The sequence below is a fragment of the Mya arenaria genome, chromosome 8, assembly GCF_026914265.1.
Source record: "Mya arenaria isolate MELC-2E11 chromosome 8, ASM2691426v1".
Classification (NCBI taxonomy): Eukaryota; Metazoa; Mollusca; class Bivalvia; order Myida; family Myidae; genus Mya; species Mya arenaria.
Window position 1 is genome coordinate 45,205,416 of NC_069129.1, and position 11,533 is coordinate 45,216,948.

Below are 11,533 nucleotides of genomic sequence, written 5' to 3' on the forward strand. Positions count from 1 at the left end.
CTTAAATCAACTCCGTAGTTTCCATTAGAAATGTTCTTTATGTACTTTTTAAAACGTGGCTTGTTCATATCCTCTATCATGGCCTCTGAAATAAGACAGAGATGATCCGTGATTATTTTTAAAACATAAAAATATTGAATAACAAACATATATTGATGTATTAGAAACAAGGGACACATATAGTGTTAAAAGTAGGGTAGTATGTCAAGTGTATAATACATAGTTACTAAAAATAATGATTTTGTTTAGTTATACATGTACGAATCTTGTAATATCGCCTCCCAAATTTGTTTCATTTATGCCGAGTAAACTGTGTCATCATTGTTGCCAATTTATAATGCCAAACTGATTTCAATAAAGTAATAGCGGTCAGCGGCGCAAACACATCATAGACAAGCTAATGAACTGTACTGATCTAATAAATTATACTGCAACGCATTCATGGTTTGCTAAGGCCATTGTCATTCAATTGCTAGAGCACGGAGTCCACCAGGCCTGATTTTATTAATGAATATTCTTCAATGGGAATGTTAGGTTTTTGCGCTTCATTTCTCAATGCAATCTTCAATTTGAAATCATCATTATCATCATCATCATCATCATCATCATCATCATCATCATCATCACCAACACCACCAACACCACCACCGTCACCACCATCTTACAGGTACTTGTACGTGATTACTTCCTTTTGTGCGCAACGTTATCTTGGGATCTGTACATTGTACAAGTTTTAAATGGCATGCACAAAAAACACGTTATTTATGTGGGTATCAATTACCATATTAGTACAAGTTTAAAAAAGAACTATTTTTAAATCAACTGCTACAAGTTCACAAACATGTGAAGTTAGAAAACCTCCTTATTACTGCAGAATAAGGTGAATACATACATAGTCATGGTAAAGCATGCGAAACACTCTCTGAAGCAGACTTTACCGTTCAAATTGACATTACTCACACATGTAAGTAGTGAATATGTTTACAGTTTAAATACTTCACAGTCAATTATTGTAATTTTTCATTAAATAAAAGCTAAAACGTTACTCAATTATGAAGGTATATGACACTGGATATAATTAGTTAATTCTACATTGCACATATTAATATTATGCTATATCCCGCGTAATGGTTTTTTCAACCAAACCCTTTATGATAAATATTTTAACAGTCTCTCACAACTAAGATTTAGTTACAATACATTGTTATAGTTATTGTATTTTAAAATGTATATTATTGTATTAATGTGAATTTAGTAATCTATTAAGTTTAAATTATGTATATTTGCTGAACCGAGATAGTTTACCTCGTATAAAGTATTCTATTTATTTTATTTACTATGAATACGTTGTGTAATACATGTCCATAATTAACTTAGTTTTATAATAGTTATTTTAAACTGTATTTGATCGATCATGCAGCATGGTTTAATTATCTGTTTTGTACTTTGTAGATATTTGTACCTCATATCACATGTATTTTGTGAAAAGAGTATAAAGAAACTGTGAACCTGTGTACAATTTATATTTTTCTTACCAACCGAATTGCTTACTGGCCCTGCGGATGGGCCGACGTGATCGTATGGTAGATACTCATCCGGCAACAAGTGTTTGTCTATGTGTTTGTATTCCTTCACCATTGAACTACCATGCAAATGAAGCTGAAATATAAATCAACAAGTACAAAAGTTGCTGCAAGATGCAACAATTGGATGTTAGCGCGGGACAACTATTGGTTATGCATGTATATATGTCGGGTCAGAACGAAGTAAATAAAGGAAGGGCTAACATTGATTGTAGATGACAGTGAAATGAATTTACTTAAAAGATGACAGTATCGGATCGTTGTTTGGAAATGAAATGAAAACCGTTGTAAATACAATAAGAATCGTACAAAATGACAGGACAATTGTTAAATATGACAGAGACCTTACACCACAACTTCTATTCCTTAAAGGAACTGCCTTTCGGCAATTGGGTCATCATTTGATGAACGCAACATCTTCGGATATGTTCGGATCGCATTTCAACGCATAACAATATACATGAAAATTGTTGATCTTGTTATTACCAATTTTAGTTGTATTGTGTCAGCAGGTCCCGTAAGATGTAAATCAACATTTTAGAAAGTGGTAATTTATGATATGTTTAATGTATTGTTGCCATAAGTGTTTCAATTTTAAGTTTAAAAGTGATGTCAAGAGGTTGATATTTTCCCGCGGTATTGTGATTTCATTTGATAAAATGATTCCGGTTACAGTCGGATCGTTTTATTTACGGAATGGGTAAGAAAGGATTATTAAAAGGTGATCTTAAATGAGTATTTCTTTTTTTAAATTGTTGAATGAAATAATGAAGTATTGGTGTAAATATAAGTAATGAGGGACTCCACACATTTTGACCAGCCCAACTGCGTTCATTCCCCGATAATGACATCAATCCCGCAATTCATTCCTTAAATATACGTATTTATCAGTTGTTATATTACAACGAAAGCTACAGGGACAATCCCAGAAGTAGAACATTTAAAAAAGAAAATTGGTTTATGGGCACAAAGAAAGGTTCAAAGTCGCGTTTTAAGAGTTATATACATGTATACATCGTTGACGAATTGTATTCAATTGTGCCTCGAATGTATTGCTTATTGACTGTGATTCTTGTAGTCTGAATAGGTAATTATAACAATGTTTCAAGAGACACTATAACAACTGATGTTATTTACAATATTTGTCAATATTTGTAGACATATGTCATACTATACCATAACTATGTCTTGGAACTGAAGTCTTCTCATGAAATCGTGTTTCTCGAACCCACCCTTTCAATTAATTTCTCTAACATACCCTGTCAAGGGTTCTTTTCGACATTAACTTTCTAAGGATTGATTGGACATACCTTTTGAAGAGATTGCTTTGACATACTACTTCAAGTGATTTCACGGTCAAACCCTTTCAAACTAATTTTTGGACATACCCTTTCAAGGGATTTTTTTGTCATCAGTGGTTCGAAAATCGCGAAAACAGCATCAAAGAATCCTGGTTCCTTATACACATGGAGGCCCTTCAGTCTGGTTGGCTGACTTCTGTAAAGCGAAAAAAGGTTAAATAATTCTTCAAAAAAATGGTCTTGAATATTTTAGGTCTCACCACATTTTACCCGTATTTATGTTGACAGTGAAAGTGTTATTACATACGATTTAAAGAGGCACACTATAGGGTTACACTTATTAGATACACAAAGGAAACGTTTTGATTTGAATGTATTATTATTATTTACTCATTTGACTTTGATGATAAATAAAACTAAGAGTTGAGTACGGATAAAAACAATCTCTGTCTTTATAAATGGGGGCTTCAATTAATAGCTACGTGGCCTTAAGTGTGGTGGTTGGTTCTTGTTCTTGGTTAAGTTTCCATTAACAATAAAACGTACCAATCAAAAATTCGATTTGTCTAAAACAAAAACACATAAATCACACAACACGCCTGAAAGTAGTTGACGTTTGCCGTTGTTCGCTGTCCAAACCGTCACTGCATCAGAGAATGGTACATCACTGAAGTCAAAGAAAACCTGGACCCCGATGACGTGGGCGTTCTCATCATAACACATTCAGTCGTGGAACATCATCTTCGCCTTAAAGAAATAGTCTATACCCCACCTTTTCTTCGCTGTATCGGCAAGGAGTTGACCTATAAAAGTGTATGTACAGTGCTGATGAAACGATGCTGTATTTTAGATGATATTCAATAAATGGGAGCCCCTCAGCCATTAACCATCAAAAACAACATTGGAAGTCTGCTGGTACATTAGAATAAGTAGTTAATAAAAAAATGATAATAAGAATAATAATTAATTGTAGTGACATTTTTATTTCATAGTTTAAATTGATTCCAAGTAAATTGTCTTATTGTAAAGCATTAAGATTTAGAATGGTAATGTCCTTAGGCAAAACTGCTTATTTGAAATTACTACGCGATCCACTTGCAGCGTAGTTAAAGGTAAAGAATTCTGATATTGTCAACCGTCCATAAACATCCGAGGTTGTTTTCGAATGAAAATGGCTTCCTTGGAATTAGGTCATGTTGCGATTATTAGTTGGCAGCGATACTCATAAGGGACCACTTTATTTAAGTACATCCGCTACATGTGTATAAAACGACAGCGTTATGCAGTATCTAAAGAAATCTGTTTTCGAGTTTATAGCCAAGTGTTTAAGTGTCAGCATAAATTAAAATGCATACCATCAAAATATACACGAATTAAATGTTAAATGATCAAAGGCAAATTCGCCTGAACAAGAAAACGTGAATGCGTTACTGTCAATGGAAATCCACATAGTTCTAATACTTTTTTGTTAAGCTGTTAGATATAACTAAGGACGATACACGTGTTGAAAAGAAAAAAATACAACAACATAATAATGTAATGGAATATTCATATTAGCTTTCCAAGACTAAGGATAGAAAATGTACAAGATTCGTGTATTTTATTTATAATAGTTCATTTACCTCGCCTAATATCGTTTAGAGACAATAAAAGAAATATTCATAGGCTCACATGCAGTTCGTTAATTGGAACACATTCATATTGAAGTGCTGAAGGAATGATCTGTAAGATCTGTACCTGGTCTCTCTATTGCAAGGCGCCTGCCGTCACTGTCAAGTTTCATAGGGCTTAACAGCAATCTGAAACAAAACCAGCACTTTCAAGCATATTTCATTGATGACGTAAGTTTATGCCAAATATTTGTATTATAGTCTTTTAAGGTTCTCCTTGAATAAAACACGATGTTTCCAGAAATTAATATATGCGAGAGGTGCGTACAATCCTGTAATATGTCCATCAATATGCAGGTAGATATTACATTCTTGCAGTCATTCCTCAAATGGTTAGCTGTAAAAATGTGTTACTGCTAGTTATACCTATTTCATATGTAAAACGAATTACTTTCAAGAAAATAGCCATTAATTGCCTTTTAATATATTGTATTTAAATTTTAAATAAATTTTACTAAAATGCGCCTCTCTCACTTGTTTTGATAAAAAGGGCACTGTGAATTGAACTATTCATCATCGCCTAACTTCCTAAGACGGATCCTTTGAAATAGCTTTCAAAATTGTTAACAAGTTGAATGGTCGACTGTATCTCATTAATCAGAAATTTTAATTAAATCGTATCTGACAAATTTGAATGATTGTCAAATGTTCACTTAAACGGAAAGGTAAAACTTCGACAATGTGTGTTTGCGTATTAGGTAGTTCCATTCCATGATATTCTTTCAGTTTAAAATTCATTTAATAAACGTGGGAATATTATATTAATCCTTCTATACGAAATTCATTAAACACGTTTTATAAATTAAATACATATTTAAATATACAGAAAGCGATCCTTTGCGAGTGTTTCAATTTGAATACACGGGTTCAATATTTTTCGTATTAAATGGCCACAAATGTTATCTTATATTGATATAATATCTACTTATCTACTTATTCGATCAGTTAAAGCGTAAAATACCTTCAACTTCACATTGAATATTGATATGTGAAATATTTCAGATATAGTTACTATGTCTTGTCTAGGTAAATTGCCTGAACGGAATACTTATAGGATTGAAACTGACGTGAAAGTAACGTCACTCCCGAGGAATTTGCGTTTGACGTTCGGCATAGCACAACAAGTAATCCCGCAAAGTTCAAGCACCCGCACGCTTTATAGCAATATAAATATGTAGGGAATTAATTTTGCGAATGTTTTAATATGAAATGATGGCGACGTCATTTTTGATATAAAACTAGATATTAACAGCCTGTATCGAAAACGCACCTTGTCATGGATCAAAAACCTAAACTCACTAACTGAATTATTTGAGAACTTAAACATACGGACAATTATTTTATACGTAGGCATTTGAGAGCTTGCATAACCAGTCCGCGTTTGCGCTTACAAGACAGTTTGCATTTGGACAGTAACATAACAATGGTATATCCAAATACCTACGAAAACAGTACGCATCAGGACCTTAAAATGCCCATTGAATAGTGGGACAGTAATATAACAAATGTGCATTTGAACACTATCATCATTTATGAAGCTAGGTCGCGGGTGAGGAATGCGCTTCACTTCCCCTTTAATTTTCAAGGTAAACGTATTATTGTCAATAATGTTAATATGTTGAAAAGAAGTCATTGGAATGCACTTTTTCATAGAAAAATAGCCAAAAATGTCAAGGGAGAGGACCCCTAGATATCCCTACCCACAATTAAACCATATACATCTAGGTTCCGGGTGAGAGGCGTATGCCCATAACTATTTCAAAGCTGCGCCCGCCTTAACGCCAAATCTTGAATCCGCACCTGAACATGACCAGTTTACATTTTCACACTACATAGTACGCACTTTAAAATAAGAAATTTTACATTTACCCCGTGCGAAATATTTCCTAAATAACAGGATCAGCAGGGTCGACATTGTTGAGCCACTCGGGGCAACTGCTTCTCACGCTGCAGTAGTTCTCTAAGGACTCCCGAGCTAGAAGCTGGCTGAACTTCCGCAAAAACTTCAGAAGGAAAGTGAAGTCTGGATAGGAATATGGAAGTTTTAGATAGATTCAGATGATAATAGACACTTGCTATGCGATAGAAACCAGCGACTTTGCTAAATGAAGAAATAACGTCGGTGGTACTTTCGAACAGCGACCAAATATTCTGATTAGTATTTTTTATTTTCTAAGTACTTAAAGGATAACAACAGGATGTATTTGACGCATGTTTGCTTGTTTGTTCCTACTCGAGACTGCCGTTATTCTAGAAAACAAAATTATTTTGAGTTCCATTTAACGGTCATATCGTTCCGGCATGTAATGTATTCAGTAGCCTATCTTTCAGCCTTCCAATATCCATTAATGGACAATCAATCAAAATTTGATCAGGTGCACGGAAGGGTGCATGTAGGCCTGTTTATATATCCAGTCAGTTGTTGCTGAGTTACCTTTGCCAGTGCCAAGGTGATAACCCCAGCATTATTAATGTGTATTGTCTTATAGTACTGTGTCCTCTGCTGCTTGATGTTGGTTTGCCTTGATCACGGTGACTTTAAATCAATATTTAAACATGTTAAATATAGGTATTGTGGGCTGACCCTTGTAGTGTCCATTCTTGTATGGTTGTGTATGCATTAGCAACCCTATGCCGAAGGTTTGTATCTTGTCCATTACGTATCTATTACAATTGTCTACCAGAGTTATGTTATTAATACAGTTATAACTGACAAAAATCGTTTATCAATGTAGTTATAACTGACAAAAATCGTTTATCAATAAAGTTATAACTGACAAAAATCGTTTAAGATGTATCGAACATAGAACTGCATAAAAATAGTAATTATAATAACACGACATCAACTTTTTAAAACTGGTGTTATGTGCAGATAATATGATTGATCTCGATAAACTGTGACAATCTAATTCACTTCATGGCTAGCTGATATATGAGCTTCGATAGCATTTATTAAGGTTACTACTGCATGACAGAATAGATACATTGAGATACATTAAAGAATTGAATTAAAGTTAACAAAATTACGAGATTGATGCTAAGAGTAAAACAGAATGTTTATGACTCCGGTAAGTTGAATATTGATTACTAGGATACATTTATGAGGATATGAACATATTATACGTGCATTTGTAGGGAAAGAACCACGTTTAAATTGTATGAGTTGATCTTGCCTGTAGGAGATCTAATCCAGTCCTGATCAAGGACCCATTTTCTGAAGAAAAATACATGTTTTTTTTTTGTATACACATTAACAAATTAATACCAATTCGTGCAGTTTTACACATAAACTTTCTTACATTTTAATGTGTTGTTTGAACTGACACTTCTAATAAATATTTTTTCCATTAATTCACCAAAACTTACTTAATGTTCAACATGTGTATTAACAATTATGAACCAGCACTGAAATAAGTGTTTATGTTTTATTCGTAACTTCCTAACGTTTCCGTTCAGCCTCTTCAGTATTCATCATCAGACATAAATGGCCGACTCTTAACAGGGTAAACTATTTCTCCCTGTAGTTTCCATTGTATTATAGCATTTGTAGCAACTAATGTATACACGTTTAACGTCTTATAAGAACATGCGTATAAAAATGAACATATCTTTGTTTAAACAAAATTTAAACGTGTAAAACAACTTGCCATCTTCAAGTGCTAAGGACATAATCAAGAAATAATCACAAAATCGCGTAACATTAACACTTATCCGTACTACACAAAGCTGACCGTAAGCTTGTTGACGTGAATGCACGCTTAAATATATAAACAGTAACCATAAATCTGGTCAAAAGTTGCCATAATACCCTATAACATAAGTTCTTCCCTGTTAATTCTTCCCTGAACGATCCGATCAATGAATGCAATCTCTAGTTAAGCATGAATGTAGGACGAGTATTGGTATGATCGTATCTATGTGAAATTGGTAGTAGGGTTACTGAACTTCAACGGTGATTTCATGTGTATGCTTGTCATACTTTGCATGGCAATTTTGGTGTTAATATAGTGTATGCTATGTTTAAATAACCTGCTGGCCACAATGTCCAGAGCACGCTTAAAAGTCGGTGCATTGTAACAATATTAATCTAAGTCTACTAATTATAGTTTTGTCTTTCTAAAATTAATATCATTTTCTCGTATTAAAGCGTTTTGAGACTTTTAAAAGAAAGCATTATAAATGATAACCATGTTAAATATGTATAATCAAGAATAAGTAACTATTTTTGCTCAACGGAATAGGATACTTTAATCTGGTATGCTTAAGTTGATTCCAGTTATTAAAGCTAAAAGGCTCATATATGTTTGCATTGTGATTCACGAGCAAGATGATATGCAATAAGTGCGATTTGTGCTTATGTTTCCTTCAGACTATCCCCCATGAAGCATCCGTCAACGCTTTTGCAGCTAAAAGTTATTAAAGGATCAAAATGGAACCGGAGATAATTAAATGAAGCCAGCCGTATGCTCATTCAAGACATACTGTTTCTGTGTGCTATCGCAATGCACATCGTCAGCAATCACGGTACTTATTTCCGTTAAACTTCATAAGTACCATAGGCCAATTGACTGACAAAATCTCGTATTAATGAATATGCTTAAGGCAAGGGAGAAAACTCTTCTTCAAATGAATTCGCACGTTACTATAAAATCTTCTTCAAAAACCTTATATTATCACTAGCCTCCATGGGCGAGTGGTCATGACTGCTTTCAAATAATATTGTACTGAAAAGATAGACCGGTTCAATTTCGCCCTGATATTTTTCTATCAGGAAAGCATCAGGAAGGTCGCGTAACCAATACAAATGCCTCATTTGTTATTAACCAATAAATATTCCTAAAAAACTGTTCCATGATGTTGAACACTGAACTTTGAAATGAAGATTTTGTTTCACACAGGCGACGGTTATTATACATAAGATAAACACACCTAGTGATTTTATATAGTAAATATATATACGGTGTAGTTTGTGGAGTCTGTGCTGTTGTTTCTTGTTTGTGATTGAGTTTTTGCGTTCTATATCTTTGGTGTTTACCCTGTGCTATTAAACGGGGTTAATTTTTAAACTATCGGGTACTGAACTTGTTTCTGCAGTTTTTCATATAAATATTAGTGCTTATTTTACACTTTAATGGTGTCTCATAGTAGGAATGGAACAGTCCTTATGTAGCATTCGTCCTAATGGCGCATCAAGACCTTTCTTCTAAAATAAACACATCTTTCAACTAATTAATCAGAGTTCAGTCGTTAAAAGACGTAGCATTATGTAAATCTTGCAGCCAAGGAATGGCACAGGAATCCTTTTTCATGATCATAACTCTATCTAATATTTTGGCTATTAAATGCCAATTTCTAAATGGTCACCATGACAATATTCAAAAGGATCCGTTTCAATTATTGTCCTGGAAGGCTAAATGTCAACTATGCACTGGTTCTGCATTTAGCATTTTGACTCATTGGCTGTCAAAGTAACTGACAAGATAATTGCGTTCTGATCTCTGAGTCTTAACATGATAAGAAGGTGTCTTTGACATATTTAGAACATCATATTGTTGCAAATTTCTTAATGAACGTCTCCACCGTATTTTTCCGGAAACTCTATTGCCAAGCGTTTGGCATAAACATTTACTTAGAGTTAACTGATCCCTTTTCTTTTTTTTCAACCTTTATAAACCTAACAGAAATGTAAAATCCAACATTTCAAGCACATACGTATGTTTAAACACTTTTAATTTTTTATAAATATTGAAATGAAATGCTTTACCGTACCTACACCCAATCCCAAGAAACCGATGTATACTCAAGCCGATAGGTGCCCCAACAAGTGCCGGATTACCACTGTTATGGTTTTTACTTATTCTCTGCAAAGAAAAAACGTACAGATATTGCCATTCTTTTCAAAAATGACAATAAATATCATTTTTAATCGGATGTCTAGTAAATAAGACTTTCTAAAGTATACATATAATGCAATTTGATACCGGTACCAATTAGTAATAAACGATATTTCCCCGTATATCCCATATCGGGTCACCTACCAACCTCGTAACTTGAAATATTTAGCAATCATATTCCATTGTAATGTTGTAGTTATTATTAGCTCTGCTAAATATCATTGACACTTTTTGTTTCGATTCTAAAGTAAACTTGTTTGTTAATCAGTTCATTTTTTATTCAAAATGTTTTGTCTGGCAATTCAACTATTTGGTTGAATTCACCTAGGTCGTTTTTTTTTCGTTGTTTTCAAACGTATTAGCCAGCTATTAGATGTTTAACTGATATGTCACCGAATAATCAGTGAATAAAACGTTTATCTTCAATCTCATGTGTCTACTTTTTGGCAAGTCAGTCATCCCAGCAAACATCTGAAGCATTCGCATTCAAATCAATTTGATAGATGCGATTAACAGAGCACGTCAGAGATACACCACAGACGCATGATTAGATACAGTGATACGTTCTTAAGTTGTTTACAAACCTTCGGATTTCGAAAACAAATCCAAATTATGATAGAATGTCAAGAGCTATAAGTTGCCGCCTTTGTGAATTCAATCAAGCGTTTAACCGTTGTTTCTTGATAAAATATAACCATCTTTGATTACCCTATACGTGGTACTGATCTGCTACACTTAATTGAAACTTTTTTTTTCATAATTAAAAATTAAGAACATGAATATCAAATGGACCTCAAGTCATTCCTTCATACTTGCATACGTGCATTTATGCATACGTGCATTTGTGCATTCCTGCATACGTGCATACGTGCACTCATGCATACGTGCATACGTGCAAACGTGCAAACATGCCTTTATGCATTCGTGCACACGTACATACAGGCATACGTAAATACATGCATACGTGCATTTTTGCATACATGCAAACGTGTCTTCATGCATGCGTGCATACGTACATACATGCATACGTAAATACATGCATATGTGCACACGTGCATGAATGCATACGTGCACATGTGCATACA